Below are 18,519 nucleotides of genomic sequence, written 5' to 3'. Positions count from 1 at the left end.
TTTTTTTTTTTTTTTTTTTTTTTTTTAGATTCCATATGTATGTGTTAGCATACGGTATTTGTTTTTCTCTTTCTGACTTACTTCAGTCTGTATGACAGTCTCTAGGTCCATCTACCTCACTACAAATAACTCAATTTCGTTTCGTTTTATGGCTGAGTAATATTCCATCGTATATATGTGCCACATCTTCTTTATCCATTCATCTGTCTATGGGCACTTAGGTTGCTTCCATGTCCTGTCTATTGTAAATAGTGCTGCAATGAACATTGTAGTACATAACTCTTTTTTGAGTTATGGTTCTCAGGGTATATGCCCAGTAGTGGGATTGCTGGGTCATATGGTAGCTCTATTTTTAGTTTTTTAAGGAACCTCCATACTGTTCTCCATTGTGGCTGTATCAATTTACATTCCTACCAAGAGTGCAAGAGGGTTCCCTTTTCTCCACACCCTCTCCAGCATTTATTGTTTCTAGATTTTTTGATGATGGCCATTCTGACCGGTGTGAGGTGATACCTCATTGTAGTTTTGATTTGCATTTCTCTAATAATTACTGATGTTGAGCATCTTTTCATGTGTTTGTTGGCAATCTGTATATCTTCTGTGAAGAAATGTCTATTTAGGTCTTCTGCCCATTTTTGGATTGGGTTGTTTGTTTTTTTAATATTGAGCTACATGAGCTGTTTATATATTTTGGAGATTAATCCTTTGTCCATTGATTCATTTGCAAATATTTTCTCCCATTCTGAGGGTTGCCTTTTCATCTTGTTTGTAGTTTCCTTTGCTTTGCAAAAGCTTTTAAGTTTCATTAGGTCCCATTTGTTTATTTTTGTTTTTATTTCCATTTCTCTAGTAGGTGGGTCAAAAAGGATTTTGCTGTGATTTATGTCATAGAGTGTTCTGCCTATGCTTTGCTCTAAGAGTTTTATAGTGTCTGTTCTTACATTTGGGTCTTTAATCCATTTTCAGTTTATTTTTGTGCATGGTGTTAGGGAGTGTTCTCATTTCATTCTTTTACATGTAGCTGTCCAGTTTTCCCAGCACCACATACTGAAGAGGCTGTCTTTTCTCCATTGTATATTCTTGCCTCCTTTATCAAAAATAAGGTGACCATAGGTGCATGGGTTTATCTCTGGGCTTCCTATCCTTTCCCATTGATCTATATTCCTGTTTTTGTGCCAGTACCACACTGTCTGGATTACTGTGTAGTATAGTCTGAAGTCTGGGAGTCTAATTCCTCCAGCTCTGTTTTTCTTTCTCAAGATTGCTTTGGGTATTCGGGGTCTTTTGTGTTTCCATACACCTTGTGAAATTTTTTGTTCTATTTCTGTGGAAAATGCCATTGGTAGTTTGATAGGGATTGCACTGAATCTGTAGATTGCTTTGGGTAGTATAGTCATTTTCACAATATTGATTCTTCCAATCCAAGAACATGGTATATCTCTCTATCTGTTTGTATCATCTTTAATTTCTTACATCAGTGTCTTATAGTTTTCTACATACAGGTCTTTTGCCTCCTTAGGCAGGTTTATTCCTAGGTATTTTATTCTTTTTGTTGCAGTGGTAAATGAGACTGTTTCCTTAATTTCTCTTTCAGATTTTTCATCATTAGTGTATAGGAATGCCAGAGATTTCTGTGCGTTAATTTTGTGTCCTGCTACTTTACCAAATTCATTGATTAGCTCTAGTAGTTTTCTGGTAATATCTTTAGGATTCTCTATGTATAATAGCATGTCATCTGCAAACAGTGACAGCTTTACTTCTTCTTTTCCGATTTGGATTCCTTTTATTTCTTTTTCTTCTCTGATTGCTGTGGCTAAAACTTCCAAAACTATGTTGAATAAGAGTGGTGACAGTGGACAACCTTGTCTTGTTCCTGATCTCAGAGGAAATAGTTTCAGTTTTTCACCATTGAGAATGATGTTAGCTGTGGGTTTGTCATATATGGCCTTTATTATGTTGAGGGAAGTTCACTCTGTGCCTACTTTCTGGAGAGTTTTTATCATAAATGGATGTTGAATTTTGTCGAAAGCTTTTTCTGCATCTATTGAGATGATCATATGGTTTTTCTCCTTCAGTGTGTTAATATGGTGTATCACAGTGATTGTTTAGCATATACTGAAGAATCCTTGCATCCCTGGGATAAACCCCACTTGATCATGGTGTTTGATCCTTTTAATGTGCTGTTGGATTCTGTATGCTAGTATTTTTTTGACGATTTTTGCATCTATGTTCATCAGTGATATTGGCATGTAGTTTTCTTTGTGACATCTTTGTCTGGTTTGGTTGTCAGGGTGATAGTGGCCTCATAGAATGAGTTTGGGAGTGTTCCTCCTTCTGCTATATTTTGGAAGAGTTTGAGAAGGATAGGTGTTAGCTCTTCTCCAAATGTTTATTAGAATTCCCCTGTGAAGCCACCTGGTCCTGGGCTTTTGTTTGTTGGAAGAGTTTTAATCACAGTCTCAATTTCAATGCTTGTGATTGGTCTGTTTATGTTTTCTATTTCTTCCTGGTTCAGTCTTGGAAGATTGTGCGTTTCTAAGAATTTGTCCATTTCTTCCAGATGGTGCATTTTATTGGCATAGAGTTGCTTGTAGTAATCGCTCATGATCCTTTGTATTTCTGCAGTGTTAATTGTTACTTCTCCTTTTTCATTTCTAATTCTAATGATTTGAGTCTTCTTCCTTTTTTTCTTGATGAGTCTGACTAATGGTTTATCAGTTTTGTTTATCTTCTCCAAGAACCAGCTTTTAGTTTTATTGATCTTTGCTATTGTTTCCTTCATTTCTTTTTCATTTATTTCTGATCTGATCTTTATGATTTCTTTCCTTCTGCTAACTTTGGTTTTTTTTGTTGTTTTTCTTTCTCTAATTGCTTTAGGTGTAAGTTTAGGTTGTTTATTTGAGATGTTTCCTTTTTCTTAAGGTAAGATTGTATTGCTATAAACTTCCCTCTTAGAACTGCTTTTTCTGCATCCCATAGGTTTTGGGTCATCGTGTTTTCATTTTCATTTCTTTCTAGGTATTTTTTGATTTCCTATTTGATTTCTTCAGTGATTTCTTGGTTATTTAGTAGTGTATTGTTTAGCCTCCATGTGTTTGTATTTTTTACATATTTGTTCCTGTAATTGATATCTAGTTTCATAGCGTTATTGTTGGAAAATATACTTGATATGATTTCAGTTTTCTTAAATTTACCAAGGCTTGATTTGTGACCCAAGATATGATCTATCCTGGAGAATGTTCTATGAGCACTTGAGAAGAAAGTGTATTCTGTTGTTTTTGGATGGAATGTCCTGTAAGTATCAGTTAAGTCCATCTTGTTTAATGTATCATTTAAAGCTTGTGTTTCCTTATTTATTTTCATTTTGGGTGATCTGTCCATTTTTGAAAGTGGGTTGTGAAAGTCCCCTACTATGGTTGTATTACTGTCAATTTCCCCTTTTATGGCTGTTAGCATTTGCCTTATATATTGAGGTACTCCTATGTTGGGTTCATAAATATTTATAATTGTTATGTCTTCTTCTTCGAATGATCCCTTGATCATTATGTAGTGTCCTTCTTTTTTTTTTTTTTTTTCCCCACAGAGAAAAACACATTCATTTTATTTTGCAGTGTTTGCAGTATACTCACTTCGCATGTCTTTCCCCTCAGGGTTAGCTGGAGCCTCATAAAGTTTGGTAACTCTGAGTCAGCTCCAAAGACAGTATATTCCCCATCCACATCACACACCCCACATCTTACTTCTGGAAGGATGAAGTGGTCCTAATGTTTATACAGTTGAAAACAAAACCCAAGTCAGCATTCTGACAACGTAACTCTTTACTGATCCATATGACATTTGCCATTTTACCCTTTCCCCTCACTGTGTCTTTAAGAAAATAAAGTTTCCCAAAAATCCAATGACTGTTTTCCAGCGCACCCTGATGTCTGCTGCCATAGGCCCATGTCCCTCTGCTTCCTAACACTCAGCACAGTGAAGACTTGTAATTAGTGATTTACTGAATTACTCTGCCTTTCCCAGCAGAGTGTGAGCTCCACAAGCAAGGGCCGATTCCTCTTTTACTACCTGTATCCTCAGCACCAGGCATATAATGGTTGCCCAATAAATTACGTTGAGTTAAAGAAAACAAAGGCTAACCTTTAAAAAAATACCTATCATATGATAACAGTTGGGGTGATGGTTACCTTTGGGGAAGACAGGTGGGTAGTGACTGGCAGGGGGCATGAAGGAGACTCAGGGTTGCAGTCACATTCTATTTCTTCACCTGTTTACCTGGGCACGTTCACCACTTGGTCATTTATTGAGCTAAACTTATGATCAGTGTACTTCCTGCACTGAAAGAGAACCTAGAGACCCTCTGATGCAGTGATTCTCTAGCCACACATCACTGGGGCATTCATTACAAGTGCAAACCCCCTGGTCTCCCACACCAGATCCTGACTCACTAAGTCTTAGAGTAGGGCCCAGGGATTTGGATCTTTTAACAAGTCCTTCAAGTGATTCTGAAGAAGGTGGTCTACAGAGAACACTGAGCCTCTTATCTTCTAGATGAATGAGATGGAGGCCAGGGAGGGAGGAGACCTGCCCAGAGTGTTCTTCTGGTTAATGAGTATGCCAGGACTAGAATGAAGTTCTCCTTCGACCACTCCAGTGTTATTTCCATGATTCCATGCTAGAATAGCTTAGGACCCAGAACGAATCTGCCCTAAACCTCAGTGCCTTATTCCACTGAGCCCTTTGCCTTTTTACCCACACATTAGGTTAATTGCGGAGGCCCAGAAACATACCTGTACATTCATTAGGTATGCAGAACCAGGTACTTAAACTTAGAGTTTAAATCATAGCTCCAATATTTACAAACTGTGTGACCCTGAGATAGTTATTTGTAAAATATAGCAGGGAGCACGTCAAATAATGTGGTCCCAGTAAATAGTATCTATAATTAATGCCATCTTAAAACATGGTGCTAAAGATACATTCTTCATTCGACTAGAGGGATATTCTCAAAGTGCAGTCCCCTACAATAGGATCACCAGGAAGTGCTTATTTAAAACAGATTTCTAGTGAATCAGAATCTCTGGGATAAAACCCAGAAGTCTGCATTAATAAGCAAGCACCCCAAGTTCTTCCTCTACATATAAACTTTTGAGAAACACTGGACTAGGGCCATGGATGGAGTGCCTCTTGTCAATGAAAACATGTGTATCAACGAAAACCAGGTAGTGCTGAACACTCTAACAATTTTCTGCTAACAAGAGGGAAGTGAGTGCCACCTACTGCCTTACTTTTATTTATTTATTTATTTATTTATTATCATTATTTGATTTATTTTCAGGTGTGTTGGGTCTTCATTGCTGTGCATGGGCTTTCTCTAGTTGCAGTGAGCGGGGGCTACTCTCCGTTACAGTGTGAGGGCTTCTCATTCCAGTGGCTTCTCTTGTAGCAGAGCACAGGGTCCAGGCGCACGGGCTTCTGTAGTTGTAGCACACAGGCTCAGTAGTTGTGGCTCATGGAATCTGGAGCACAGGCTTTGTAGTTGTGGTGCGTGGGCTTAGTTGCTCCATGGCCTGTGGGATCTTCCTGGACCAGGGCTCAAACCCATGTCGCCTGCATCATCAGGCGGATTTTTAACCACTGCACCACCAGGGAAGTCCTGTGCATTAATTTTGTATCCTGCAACCTTACCAAAGCCATTGATTAGTTCTCGTAGTTTTCTGGTGGCATCTTTAGGATTTTCTATGTATTGTATCATGCCACTGGCAAACGGTGACAGTTTTACTTCTTCTTTACCAATTTGTATTCGTTTTATTTCTTTTTCTTCTCTGATTGCTGTGGCTAGAACTACTAATACCATGTTGAATAATAGTGGCAAGAGTGGACATCCTTGTCTTGTTCCTGATCTTAGAGGAAATGCTTTCAGTTTTTCACCATTGAGAATGATATTTGCTGTGCGTTTGTTGTATATAGTTTTTATTATGTTGAGGTAGGTTCCCTCTATGCACACTTTCTGGAGACTTTTATCATAAATGGGTGTTGAATTGTGTCAAAAGCTTCTTCTGTATCTATTGAGACGATCATATGGTTTTTATTCTTTATTTTGTTCATATGGTGTATCACACTGATTGTTTTGCATTTACTGAAGAATCCCTGGGATAAATCCCACTTGTTCATGGTGTATGATCCTTTTAATGTGTTGTTGGGTTCTGTTTGCTAGTATTTTGTTGAGGATTTTTGCATCTATGTTCATCAGTGATATTGGTCTGTAATTTTCTTTTTTGTGATATCTTTGGTTTGGGTATCAGGGTGATGGTGGCCTTGTAGAACAAGTTTGGGAGTGTTCTTCCCTCTGTAATTTTTTGGAAGAGTTTGAGAAGGATAGGTGTTAACCCTTCTCTAAATGTTTGATAGAGTTCGCCTGTGAAGCCATCTGGTCCTGGACTTTTGTTTGTTGGAAGATTTTTAATTGCAGTTTCAATTTCATTACCTGTGATTGGTCTGTTTATATTTTCTAATTCTTCCTGGTTCAATCTTGGAAGGTTGTAGTTTTCCAAAAATTTGTCCATTTCTTCCAGCTTGTTCATTTTATTGGCATAGAGTTGTAGTAGTCTCTTAGGATGCTTTGTATTTCTGCAATGTCTGTTGTAACTTCTTCTTTTTCATTTCTAATTCTATTGATTTGCATCCTCTCCCTTTTTTTCCTTGATGAGTCTGGCTAAAGGTTTGTCGATTTTGTTTATCTTCTCAATGAACCAGCTTTTAGTTTTATTGATCTTTGGTGTTGCTTTCTTTGTTTCTATTTCATTTATTTCTGCTCTGATCTTTGTGATTTCTTTCCTTCTACTAACTTTGGGTTTTCTTTGTTCTTCTTTTTCTAGTTGCTTTAGTTGTAAGGTTACATGGTTTATTTGAGATTTTTCTTGTTTCTTGAGGAGAGCTTGAATTGCTATGAACTTCCCTCTTAGAACTGCTTTTGCTGCATCCCATAGGTGTTGGATTGTTGTATTTTTGTTGTCATTTGTCTCTAGGTATTTTTTTGATTTCCTCTTTGGTTTCTTCAGTGATCACTTGGTTATTTAGCAGTACACTGTTTAGCCTCCATGTATTTGTGTTTTTTACTGTTTTTGTCTTGTAACTCATTTCTAATCTCATGGTGTTGTGGTCGGAAAAGATGCTTGATATGATTTCAGTTTTCTTAAATTTTCCAAGGCTTGAATTGTGACCCAAGATGTGGTCTATTCTGGAGAACGTTCCATGTGCACTTGAGAAGAAAGTGTATTTTTCCGCTTTCAGGTGGAATGTCCTAAACATATCAATTATTTTAGAGTGCAAGGCTGAGACTGGTTCAATTCCTCTCTCCGTAATTGAATTCACTCTGAAAAATGAATCAATCCTAAACTAGACAGCCAAGCAATAGTAAACATTATTGGTAAGAGACATAAAAATAGTCATTATTTAAGCAAAATAAAACATTCTAAGTTAAATGGTTTTTGGAATTTTAGATTAATATATCTAATAAACTCCTGTAGTTTCAAGTTACTACTAAAACAGTAAAGGAAAATATAATCTGTCATCCACTGGCCTATGCCAACAGTGAAAGGAAAAACTGAACTACAGAATGCCCTAAAATACTACACTGAAACAATGTGCAGGGATGCTTTCCTCTACCACCCCCTCCCCCAGTTCCAGGAGAGAAATCAAGTGAAATAATAAGGACAAGCTTTTTTATCCTATAACTTTCTACTCAAGTCCAGTATCAAAACTACCACCTGCAGGGCACAAGCTAGAAAGCTAACATTGCCTTCAAACAGCACTCAAAAAAGCCTTCTGAATTATATAGCGTGTCACTACGTTTAAAGCTGACTTCTCCTTCCTAGTTGCCAATACAAAAAATATACCCAGAGCCTCAAGAGAGATGGGCAGAGCTTTATAAATATTCATGTAAAACTAGCAGTTGTACTTCATATTTCAGTAATTCAATGACAAATCATAAAAAGCGTTTGTCTTTAATTTTTGTTGGTTTTAGGAAATAAATGGTAAAATATATACACTGTGGAGTCTTAATACCCCCATCATAGAGTGTGAATGTTGGTCCGGTTGCGAAGCTCCTGGATATACTCTTTGGCATGGGCGACTGCTGTCTTTGGTGCCTCAGGTGGAGGTGGAGGGCCTTCCACCAACTTCACAAAATAATGGCAAGAAACCTTCTCCATAATTCCAAAGCAACCTCTGCCATGGTGCTGGATGCATTTCAGGTACTGGCCTCGCCCTGAGGTGGACTCAGCTATATATAAATTGGATCTGAATTCCACACTGTGTGTGGTCTCTCACTGACATATCTTGTACTTCTAAGAGAACCTCTTTAATTATCTGGGCCCCTTTTTTGTCACTGAATTCCAGCTGAGCCAGAGCCTGGTCAGCGGACATTCCTCGTATCAGTTTTGCCAAATACCACATCTTGTCTTTGCTGTACTTTGTCTTCGAGAATGGTAGACTTCCCCAAGGCCAGCTTCCCCCTCAGACTCTACATCCATAATGCACCCAGATGATCCATTATTACTGCCACCATCCTCTCCCTCTCTCTTCGGAAGCCTCCGAGTGTAGTGTCTTTCTTTGTCTCTTGTAATAGTCTTTATTTTAAAGTCTATTTTGTCTGATGTGAGAATTGCTACTCCAGATTTCTTTTCATTTCCATTGCATGGAATATGTTTTTCCATCCCCTCACTTTCAGTCTGTATGCATCCCTAGGTCTGAAGTGTGTCTCTTGTAGAGAGCATATATACAGGTCTTGTTTTTGTATCCATTCAGCCAGTCTTTGTCTTTTGGTTGCAGTATTTAATCCATTTACATTTAAGGTAGTTATCGATATGTATGTTCCTATTACCATTTTCTTAATTTTTTTTAATAAAGAAATTAGATATTTTTATTTTTTTAATTTATTTAGATTTTTGGCCACGCCGCACAGCTTGCAGGATCTTAGTCCCCTGATCACGTATCTAACCTGTGCCCCCTGAAGTGGAAGCATGAAGCCCTAACCACTGTACCACCAGAGAATTCCCTAGATATTTTTTTTAACATCTTTATTGGAGTATAACTGCTTTACAATGGTGTGTTAGTTTCTGCTTTATAACAAAATGAATCAGTTATACATATACATATGTTCTCATATCTCTTCCCTCTTGTGTCACCCTCCCTCCCACCCTCCCTATCTCACCACTCTAGGTGGTCACAAACCACCAAGCTGATCTCCCTGTGCTATGCAGCTGCTTCCCACTAGCTATCTATTTTACGTTTGGTAGTGTTATATGTCCATGCCACTCTCTCACTTTGTCACAGCTTACCCTTCCCCCTCCCCACATCCTCAAGTCCATTCTCTAGTAGGTCTGCGTCTTTATTTCTGTCTTACCCCTAGGTTCTTCATGACCTTTTTTTTTTTTCTTAGATTCCATATATACGTGTTAACATACAGTATTTGTTTTTCTCTTTCTGACTTACTTCATTCTGTATGACAGACCCTGGGTCCATCCACCTCACTACACATAACTCAATTTCATTTCTTTTTATGGCTGAGTAATATTCCATTGTATATATGTGCCACAACTTCTTTATCCTTTCATCTGTTGATGGACACTTAGTTTGCTTCCATGTCTTGGCTGTTGTAAATAGAGCTGCAATGAACATTTTGGTACATGACTCTTTTTCAATTATGGTTTTCTCAGGGTATATGCCCAGTAGTGGGATTACTGGGCCATATGGTAATTCTATTTTTAGTTTTTTAAGGAACCTCCATACTGTTCTCCATAGTGGTTGTATCAATTTGCATTCCCACCAACAGTGCAAGAGTGTTCCCTTTTCTCCACACCCTCTCCAGCATTTACTGTTTCTAGATTTTTTGATGTTGGCCATTCTGACCAGTGTGAAGTGATATCTCATTGTAGTTTCCGTTGTTTTTGGTGTCTGCCCCCAGTGGGTAAGGTTAGTTCAGTGGGTTGTGTAGGCTTCCTGGTGGAGGGGACTGGTGCCTGTGTTCTGATGGATGAGGCTGGATCTTGTCTTTCTGGTGGGTAGGACTGCGTCCAGTGGTGTGTTTTGGGGTGTCTGTGACCTTATTATGATTTTAGGCAGCCTCTCTGGTAATGGGTGGGGTTGTGTTCCTCTCTTGCTAGTTGTTTGGCATAGGATGTCCAGCACTGTAGTTTGCTGGTTGTTGAGTGGAACTGGATCTTAGTGTTGAGATGGAGATCTCTGCGAGAGCTTTCGCCATTTGATATTACATGGAGCCAGGAGGTCTCTGATGGACCAGTGTCCTGAACTTGGCACTCCCACATCAGAGACACAGGCCTGACACCCAATCAGAGCACCAAGTCCCTGTCAGGCACACAGCTCAGAAAAAAAGGGATGAAAAAGAAAGAAAGAAACATAAAATAAAGTTATTAAAATAAAAAATTATTTAAAATAAAAAAATGAAAGTAATTAGAAAAAGAAAGAAGAGAGCAACCAAACCAAAAAACAAATCCACCAATGATAGCAAGTGCTAAAAACTATACTAAGAAGAAAAAAAAAAAACGGACAGACAGAACCCTGAGACAAGTGGTAAAAACAAAGCTATACAGACAAAACCCACAAAGAAGCATACACGTACACACTCACAAAAAGAGAAAAAGGAAAAAATATATATATCTATATATCTATATATGAAAAGGAAAAAAAATGGAAAAGAACCACCAAATCAATAAACAAATCTCCCAATGATAATAAACTCTAAATACTAAACTAAGATAAACATAAAACCAGAAACAAACTAGATGCAGAAAGCTAGACCCCAGTCTACAGTTGCTCCCAATATCCACCGCCTCAATTTTGGGATGATTCATTGTCTATTCAGGTATTCCAGAGATGCAGCGTACATCAAGTTGATTGTGGAGAATTAATCCTCTGCTCCTGAGGGTGCTGGGAGAGATTTCCCTTTCTCTTCTTTGTACGCACAGCTCCCGGGGTTCAGCTTTGGATTTGGCCCTGCCTCTGCGTGTAGGTCGCCGGAGGGAGTCTGTTCTTCACTCAGACAGGACGGGGTTGAAGTAGCAGCTGATTAGGGGACTCTGGCTCACTTAGGCCGGGGTGAGGGAGGGGTACGGAATGCGGGGTGAACCTGCGGCGGCAGAGGCCAGCGTGATGTTACAACAGCCTGAGGCACACCGTCTGTTCTCGCGGGGAAGTTGTCCCTGGATCATGGGACCCTGGCAGTGGCGGGCTGCAAAGCCTTCTGGGTGGGGTGGTGTAGATAGTGACCTGTGCTTGCACACAGGTTTCTTGGTGGCTGCAGCAGCAGCCTTTGCGTTTCATGCCCATCTCTGGTGTCCACGCTGATAGCCGCGGCTCACGCCCGTCTCTGGAGCTCGTTTAGGCGGTGCTCTGAATCCCCTCCCCTTACGCACTCCGAAACAATGGTCTGTTGCCTCTTAGGCAGTTGCAGACATTTTCCTGGACTCCCTCCCAGCTAGCTGTGGCGCGCTGGCCCCCTTCAGGCTGTGTTCACGCAGCCAACCCCAGTCCTCTCCCTGGGATCTGACCTCCGAAGCTGGAGCCTCAGCTCCCAGCCCCCACTGTCCCTGGCAGGTGAGCAGACAAGCTTCTCAGGCTGGTGAGTGCTGGTCGGCACCAATCCTCTGTGCAGGAATCTCTCCACTTTGCCCTCCGCACCCCTGTTGCTGCACTCTTCTCCGTGGCTCTGAAGCTTCCCCACCACCACCCCCCGTCTCCACCAGTGAAGGGGCTTCCTAGTGTGTGGAAACTTTTCCTCCTTCACAGCTCCCTCCCAGAGGTGCAGGTCCCATCCCTATTCTTCTGTCTCTCTTTTTCCTTTTTTCTTTTGCCCTACCCAGGTATGTGGGTAGTTTCTTGCCTTTTGGGAAGTCTGAGGTCTTCTGCCAGCGTTCAGTAGGTGTTCTGTAGGAGTTGTTCCACATGTAGATGTTATTTCTGATGTATTTGTGGGGAGGAAGGCGATCTCCACATCTTACTCCTCCACCATCTTGAAGGTCCCCCCCTTGGCTTATAATTCTTTATACTTTTAGAAGTTCTTCTGGTGTAGATCTGTTGGTGATAAACTCTTCAATTTTTGTTTCTCTGAAAATGTTTTTATTTCACCCTCATTCTTGAATCAACTGGTTTCAGGTAGAAAGTTGTTTTCTCTCAACCATATATTGTTTCACTAACTTCAACGTTCTGCTGTTGCTGTGGAAACGTGTGCTATCTGGCTAATTATAAGTGACTAGCTTTCCTCTGTGATTGTTTTTACTCTTGCTACAATGTACGGATGTAAATTTTATCTTATTTATTCTGCTACCTATATGTATGAATTCATATCTTTCACCCATTCTGTATAGTTCTCAGCTGTTCTCTCTTCACATACCACCTACCATTTGTGTCTCTCTTTATGGAACTCTAATTACATGTGTGTCTGTCCTCCATATTGCTTAACATCCCAGACTCACTTTCCCTCTTCTAGTCTCTCTGAGCTGTATTCTGGGTTATTTCTCTATTTATTCCTTCCAGTTCACCCATTCTCTCTTCAGTACTCTCTAATCTGTGACTAAACCCATTCATTGAGGTTTTTTTGTTTTTGTTGTTGTTGTTTCTCAGCATATCATTGAGTGATTTTTTAATTTAATTTAATTTTTTATACAGCAGGTTCTTATTAGTTATCTATTTTATACATATTAGTGTATATATGTCAATCGCAATCTCCCAATTCATCCCACCCCTCCCATACCCTGCTTTCCCCTCTTGGTGGCCATACGTTTATTCTCTACATCTGTGTCTGTATTTCTGCCTTGCAAACTAGTTTATCATTGAGTTTTTTAGATTAACATTTATATTTTTTTGTCCTCCAAAGTCCAGAGTTTAGTTTGGATTTTCCAAATCTTCCTAGTCTCTTTTTGCATGCTTTTTTTATTTAATTCTTTTATTTATTTAAGCATTTTATAAACAGCTATTTTATAGTCTATAGTTAATAATTACAATATCTGAAGCCATTATGTATGTATATCTAAATTCACACTTATTCTCAGGTAATTCTGCTGTCTTTCCCTCGTTGATGATTAGTTTCCTTTTATGCTTGGTAATCTTTGTGGATTTATAAATGGCAAATATTAGTGGGAGCCATAAGTGACTAAAATAGAGATTCTTTTCTCCAGAGAAAATTTGTTTTGGCCTCTTCTGGGAGCAAGGGCTGCTACTAATCTAGGACCACTTAGTTCTTTTAATAATCCTGGTTTAATCAGGGCTTTCAGGTTAAGCCCCTCCAACTTGCCACTGGGTTAGTCTCTCAGTTGTACAAGTGACCTTGCTGTTTGCTCTCAGAGCAACCCCTGCTATTTATGTGGGCTTTCAGCACACTATTCTGGTTTCAACTCAGTTTTGGAGTTTTGTTTGTTTGTTTTAGTCCTTTAGAGGTTTTCCTTACTTCCCATGAGCCCAACAATGCAATAAAAATTATGTTTTGAAAGGGCCCTTCATAGCCTCATAGTCATCCACGATGCTGGAAGCAGAAGTTTCTTATTTCATATGCCCAATGTGCACACACTATTAATAGAAATAATTCCTAAAAAATCTTTAAATATTTTGTCTGTCAATCTTAATTTTACAATATTGCTGCATTGTAGGTTTTCCAGGATTTTCAGTTTAACCCATCTCCCTAGGATTTTCAAGTGAAATCCCATTACTGATTACCAAGGATATGCAAGATGGTTTACCATTTTTTTTTTTTTTTACTTAAAATTTACATTTATTCACATCTTGATATTCAGAGGAGACTTTATTTGAGTTGCTGTATTTTATGTGGAATCCAAGAAAAAGTAGGTTTGGGCCTGAATTACAGAGAAAATTACCTCCCCCTCCCCCGACTTTTTTGTAGCAATTAAGTGCTGCTTCTGAAGATCATATTACTTAAAAAAAAAATAGGCTTTTCTTTTTAGAGCAGTTTTAGGTTTACAGCGAAATTGAGTGAAAAGTACAGAAAATTTCCCTATACTCCCTGCCCTCACACATGCATAGCTTCCTCTGTTATCAATACCTCCCACCAGAGTTGTACATTTGCTACAGCTGATGAACTTACATTGACACATCATGATCACACAGAGTCCATAGTTTACCTTAGGGTCCATTCTTGGTATTGTACACACTTTGGGCTTGGACAAATTTATAATGACATATATCCACCATTAGAGTATCACACTGAGTAGTTGCCCTGTCCTAAAATTCTCTGTGCTCAGCCTATTCATTCCTAGCTCTTCCTAACCCTTGGCAACCACTGATCTTTTCACTGTCTTCATAGTTTTTCCTTTTCTAGAATGTCATATAGTGGAATCATACAGTCTGGGCTTACTTTGTTGTTGTTGTTATATTTAAACATTTATTGAGGATTACTCTGTCTCAGAGTTGGCAACCTTTTTCTTAAAGGACCAGATAGTAAATATTTTAGACTTTCAGGTCCGTTGCAGCTACTCAGTTCTGCTGTTGTAGTGTGAAAGCAGCCATAGAAATACATAAACAAATGAATGTGGCTGTGTTCCATTGGAACTTTGATTACAGAAATAGGCAGTGGGCCCATGAGCTGTAGTTTACTGACACCTGATCTATTCTAAACTCTGGATCATGGGGGGGGGGGGTTTGTTTTTTTGTTTTTGTTTTTTTTGCATATTGAATCTTCACTGATATTCACCAACTTTGTTTCGAAGGTTCTGCCTTCTTACAAGTCCACCAAAGACACCGTGGTCTACTTTCTTTCTCAGAAAAGCCAGGCTTTGCGTGCTTAGGGCTTTTACACATGCAGTTCCCCTTCCTGGAATGCCCTTCCACATGCCCTGTGTCTGCTTCCTCCATTATAGCTTCAGATCATAACCTTAATGCCTCCTGCTCAAGAGGATTTCCTTGATTTCCCTCTGGAAAGCCATTTCCCTCCACTTCTCATTGATACTTGCCAAAGAATTCTGTCATTTTGTTTTAGAGCACTGACAGAAATTTGTAACTATGTATTTTCTATGAGGGCAGGATCCATGTATATTCTGACTGTGTATCTAGAGCCCAGCACAGTTCCTGGCAAATAGTAGGTATTCTGGGTAATTGTTTGCCAAATGAATGAAGCAATCCTGTGAGGCAGGTACTGTTACTAGTATCTACCTTTTACAGATGAAGAGACTTAGGTTCCACCAAAGTAAGTAACTTACCCAAAGTCGTGTAGCTAGTAAGTGTCAGACCCCAGATTCAATCTGAGGTGGGTCTGTCTGATTCCAGGCCCTGTGCTGATCTCCAGTCCCTCTGTGGCCTCTTGGTTTCTTGTTATGTGCAGAGTTGAAGAACAAAGTTGCCCAGATACTCTTGGAGACCTGTCAAGGGAGTAAGAGGTGGGGGGTGGAGAGGTGGGCTTACAGAAGCCTGGTGTTAGTATCAAATGAACTGACTCAAGTTAAATAGGAAAAGGATCAGTTACTTAATTGCAAACAATCTCACTGTTAAGGTACAGCTTTATGATTCAGGGGTCAAAACAGTTTTATGCCAGCAGGATCCCAGTGTTCTTATGGTGGTGAAAGGGAAAGTAAGTAGGAAGGTTCCATTCTCAGTGGAGATCCAGGGCAAAGCAAAGTGCCCCAGCTTATCCAGGAGGTCTGGCAACCATTAAAGAGAAATGACTTCCTAAATTCTAACTGACAGGAGGACTGAATGCATTGTACCATCCAGGAGGCAGAGCCCCCATGCTCAGGGAAATGAATATGGTTTAAAAACTCGTGGGATCTTTCCGGTCTGTCCCAAGCTTGGGAATTCAATGTGGAACACTTTTTTAAAACAACAATTTGAAAGAAAGTTAATGTACTTTTCTTGGGATTTTGTAAAGCTGTATTTTGCTTATTAGTCAGTGGAAAAACCTATATGACTAAAATATGTTTAAATGTAAGCTGGCTAATAGAACAGGCTCAGGGCAGGAAAATAGACCATTTGAAACAAATCAACCATTAATTTCCTATGTATTGCTTAAGAAAAAAGAAAACATTGAAGCAAAGTGAAAATGACATGATGGTCCATTTCAAGCATTTGGTATACGTAACATAAATGAATTCTGTGCAGTGATTCTGTGAGTTCAGCCAAACCATGAGAGCCAGCTTTAAGGACTTCATTGATAACCGTGAGTTTAACGCAGTTTTGCAGAATTATGTGTTAATTCTCTGAAAGGCATCAACTGTAAATAAGAATATATTACTTTGTCAAAGAAATAATCCATAAACAGAATAAAACTTGTCTGGGTGTGACACTGACTAGCACTTAACTTATGTAGAAGTGGTTGTTCCCAGAGAGAAATACAAGATACTTATGCTCACACACATGTGTACGAAAACTATCTGTACTAAAGAAAAGCATATTTTTACATCTTCCTGGATCTTTTACTTTTATGCAGTAAACATAATTTATCATTTTCCAAGTAGGAATTGAAGTTACAATAAAGCCCATGTCTTCAAGTGTGTGCATACACACACACACACACACACACACACACACACACACACCCCCCATGATTAATAAAAAATAAAAATTGAAAATGAAAGCCTTGAAAACCTGGAGGAAGTAACTCTGCTAACCACAAAGTCCATTCTGATTACTATGATTGGTCATCAAGTTTGGCCCTGAACTCCCTGGCAGGCAGGGCAAAAAGGGAAATGGGATAAATTGTACCATTTTTGTTATTAGAAAGGAGGAAATGGACCAGCTCCTGGAGATAGAGATTTTCCTGGCACCAGATATTAAAAACAGTTTCTTGTGTGTGATTTTCTATAGGAATATTGAACCACATAATGGATAATGCCCTCAACAGCCCTTTCCAGCAAATGCAGATGTGGTTTTCATAGAGCTGTCTCTTGCAACAACCCCCAGTAAAAGCTGGTACCATAACATGAGAGTACTGTTTTTTATTTCCATATTGTAAAAGGTACATGGTTTTGCTTTCAGTACGTATTTCAAAGGTATAGAGAGACATTCTAATTTGTTTGCCTATGTTGCAGAGATCTGGAATTATTCCTGTACCTAGGCATTTCCCCATGGATTTTTACTTGGGCATATCACGTATTAAAAGATTTCCAGTCACCACCATCTTCTAAATGTTTTGAAAGTTCTGAGCTAGCACTCAAGTTCTTCTGTTAGTCTGCCTTTCTCTTTATTCATTAATGATGTAGTAAGGTTTTCAGTAGTTTGGCTAAGTGCAGACAGAGGCCCTAAATTATACGGTTATTCACAGGAAGAATAGTGTTAGCCCTTTCATCACATTCAGTGTAAATTATTTCTGCTTTATCTAGGCTTTTCTACTTGTTTTTCATTTTAATGTTTTATTAACAATATTATTTTGTTATTATATTTATATAATCAATATGTCAAACTAACATGACTTGTATAACAATCAAAACACAGTTTTTTGGTCTCCTACTACCCGTTTACACATTTAAACAGTGAAGGAAACCTTCTTCACGGCAGGCCCAGTATCTTTTCTGCTCACTCTTAGGCAAAAACAGTCCTATAGACACTCTAAGACACAGATATTCTGTAATTGGACTATTCACCTGGGTTTTTGATTAGCAAACAATCAACTGAAATGTACTCAGATGAAGATGTTAAAGATTGGTTAAATCCAATCGGGTAGTTCTCACCTTTTTGTGTTCACAGCATTCTTTTAAATTCTATTATTATGTGGACATATCCATTTACTGCCCAAGGCTCAGACTTGTAGCACTACCAAGCATGGTTTGCCCATGTCCCAGTAAGACATGAACTTTTGCTGGTGATGACTTGACACTTGCCTTTCCTCTCTTATTTCTTAATTGCCAAAAATGGCAATGCACTCTACATGGTATCCCACAACCCATTCAGCTTTCTGGCCTCTGGAAGACTTGGTGGTCCTTAGCAGTACAGAGCCTCATTTGTGGCCAGTGGAGAGCTGCCAAGGACTTGGTTTTGCCTTGTCAGCTTTGGGGAAAATCATATACACTCATTTGTTAGTTCATCCTATATTTTGGGAAATGATAAATGTGAGAAATCATCTAAGATTCCAATTTGCATGAAGATGTTGCATTTTATTCAGGTTTCCATTATTGTTGTTATTGGGCATTGTATATTCACGGGTGCACTTCATTGCTGCATCCAGTGGACAACAAATGGAAATCAAAGGAGGTTTCTTCAGCACATGTTTATTGGATGCCTACTGTGAACTGAGCACAGGGGCGGGTGATGGAGTGTGGGGAAAGAGGTTGGTCAGCTCTCTTCATTTTAGGAGCACAATAGCCTAAAGAAGACGTAAACATTTGTCCACAATAAAACTATCTATTAAAAAGATAGTGGATAGCTTAGTACACAGCAACTTTTCAATGTCTAGCTTCAAGAACTAAACAACACCCTCTCCACCCTCTGCCTTCTTGCCTGCTCCCCTTATTAGAAGAGATGGGATTTTCTTTTTTGATTGTCCAGAGTTTTGCTGAGTTAGCA

General features: G+C 39.1%; 1 protein-coding gene and 1 pseudogene across 1 annotated transcript in view; one reads left to right on the top strand and one right to left on the bottom strand.

Annotated features, from left to right (window-relative positions):
• The window catches only part of ERC2 (ELKS/RAB6-interacting/CAST family member 2), a 759,104-nt gene that overhangs the window by 634,472 nt on the left and 106,113 nt on the right, over positions 1–18,519 (top strand). The window lies entirely within an intron of this gene.
• Positions 8,008–8,511, bottom strand: LOC113628015 (39S ribosomal protein L22, mitochondrial pseudogene; annotated as a pseudogene).

The sequence above is a fragment of the Aethalodelphis obliquidens genome, unplaced genomic scaffold (assembly GCF_003676395.1).
Source record: "Aethalodelphis obliquidens isolate GAN/ISIS:26980383/991018 unplaced genomic scaffold, ASM367639v1 scaffold22, whole genome shotgun sequence".
NCBI classification, from domain to species: Eukaryota; Metazoa; Chordata; class Mammalia; order Artiodactyla; family Delphinidae; genus Aethalodelphis; species Aethalodelphis obliquidens.
The sequence above is the reverse complement of the archived record's forward strand: the minus strand, read 5'-3'. Positions and strand labels throughout refer to the sequence as shown.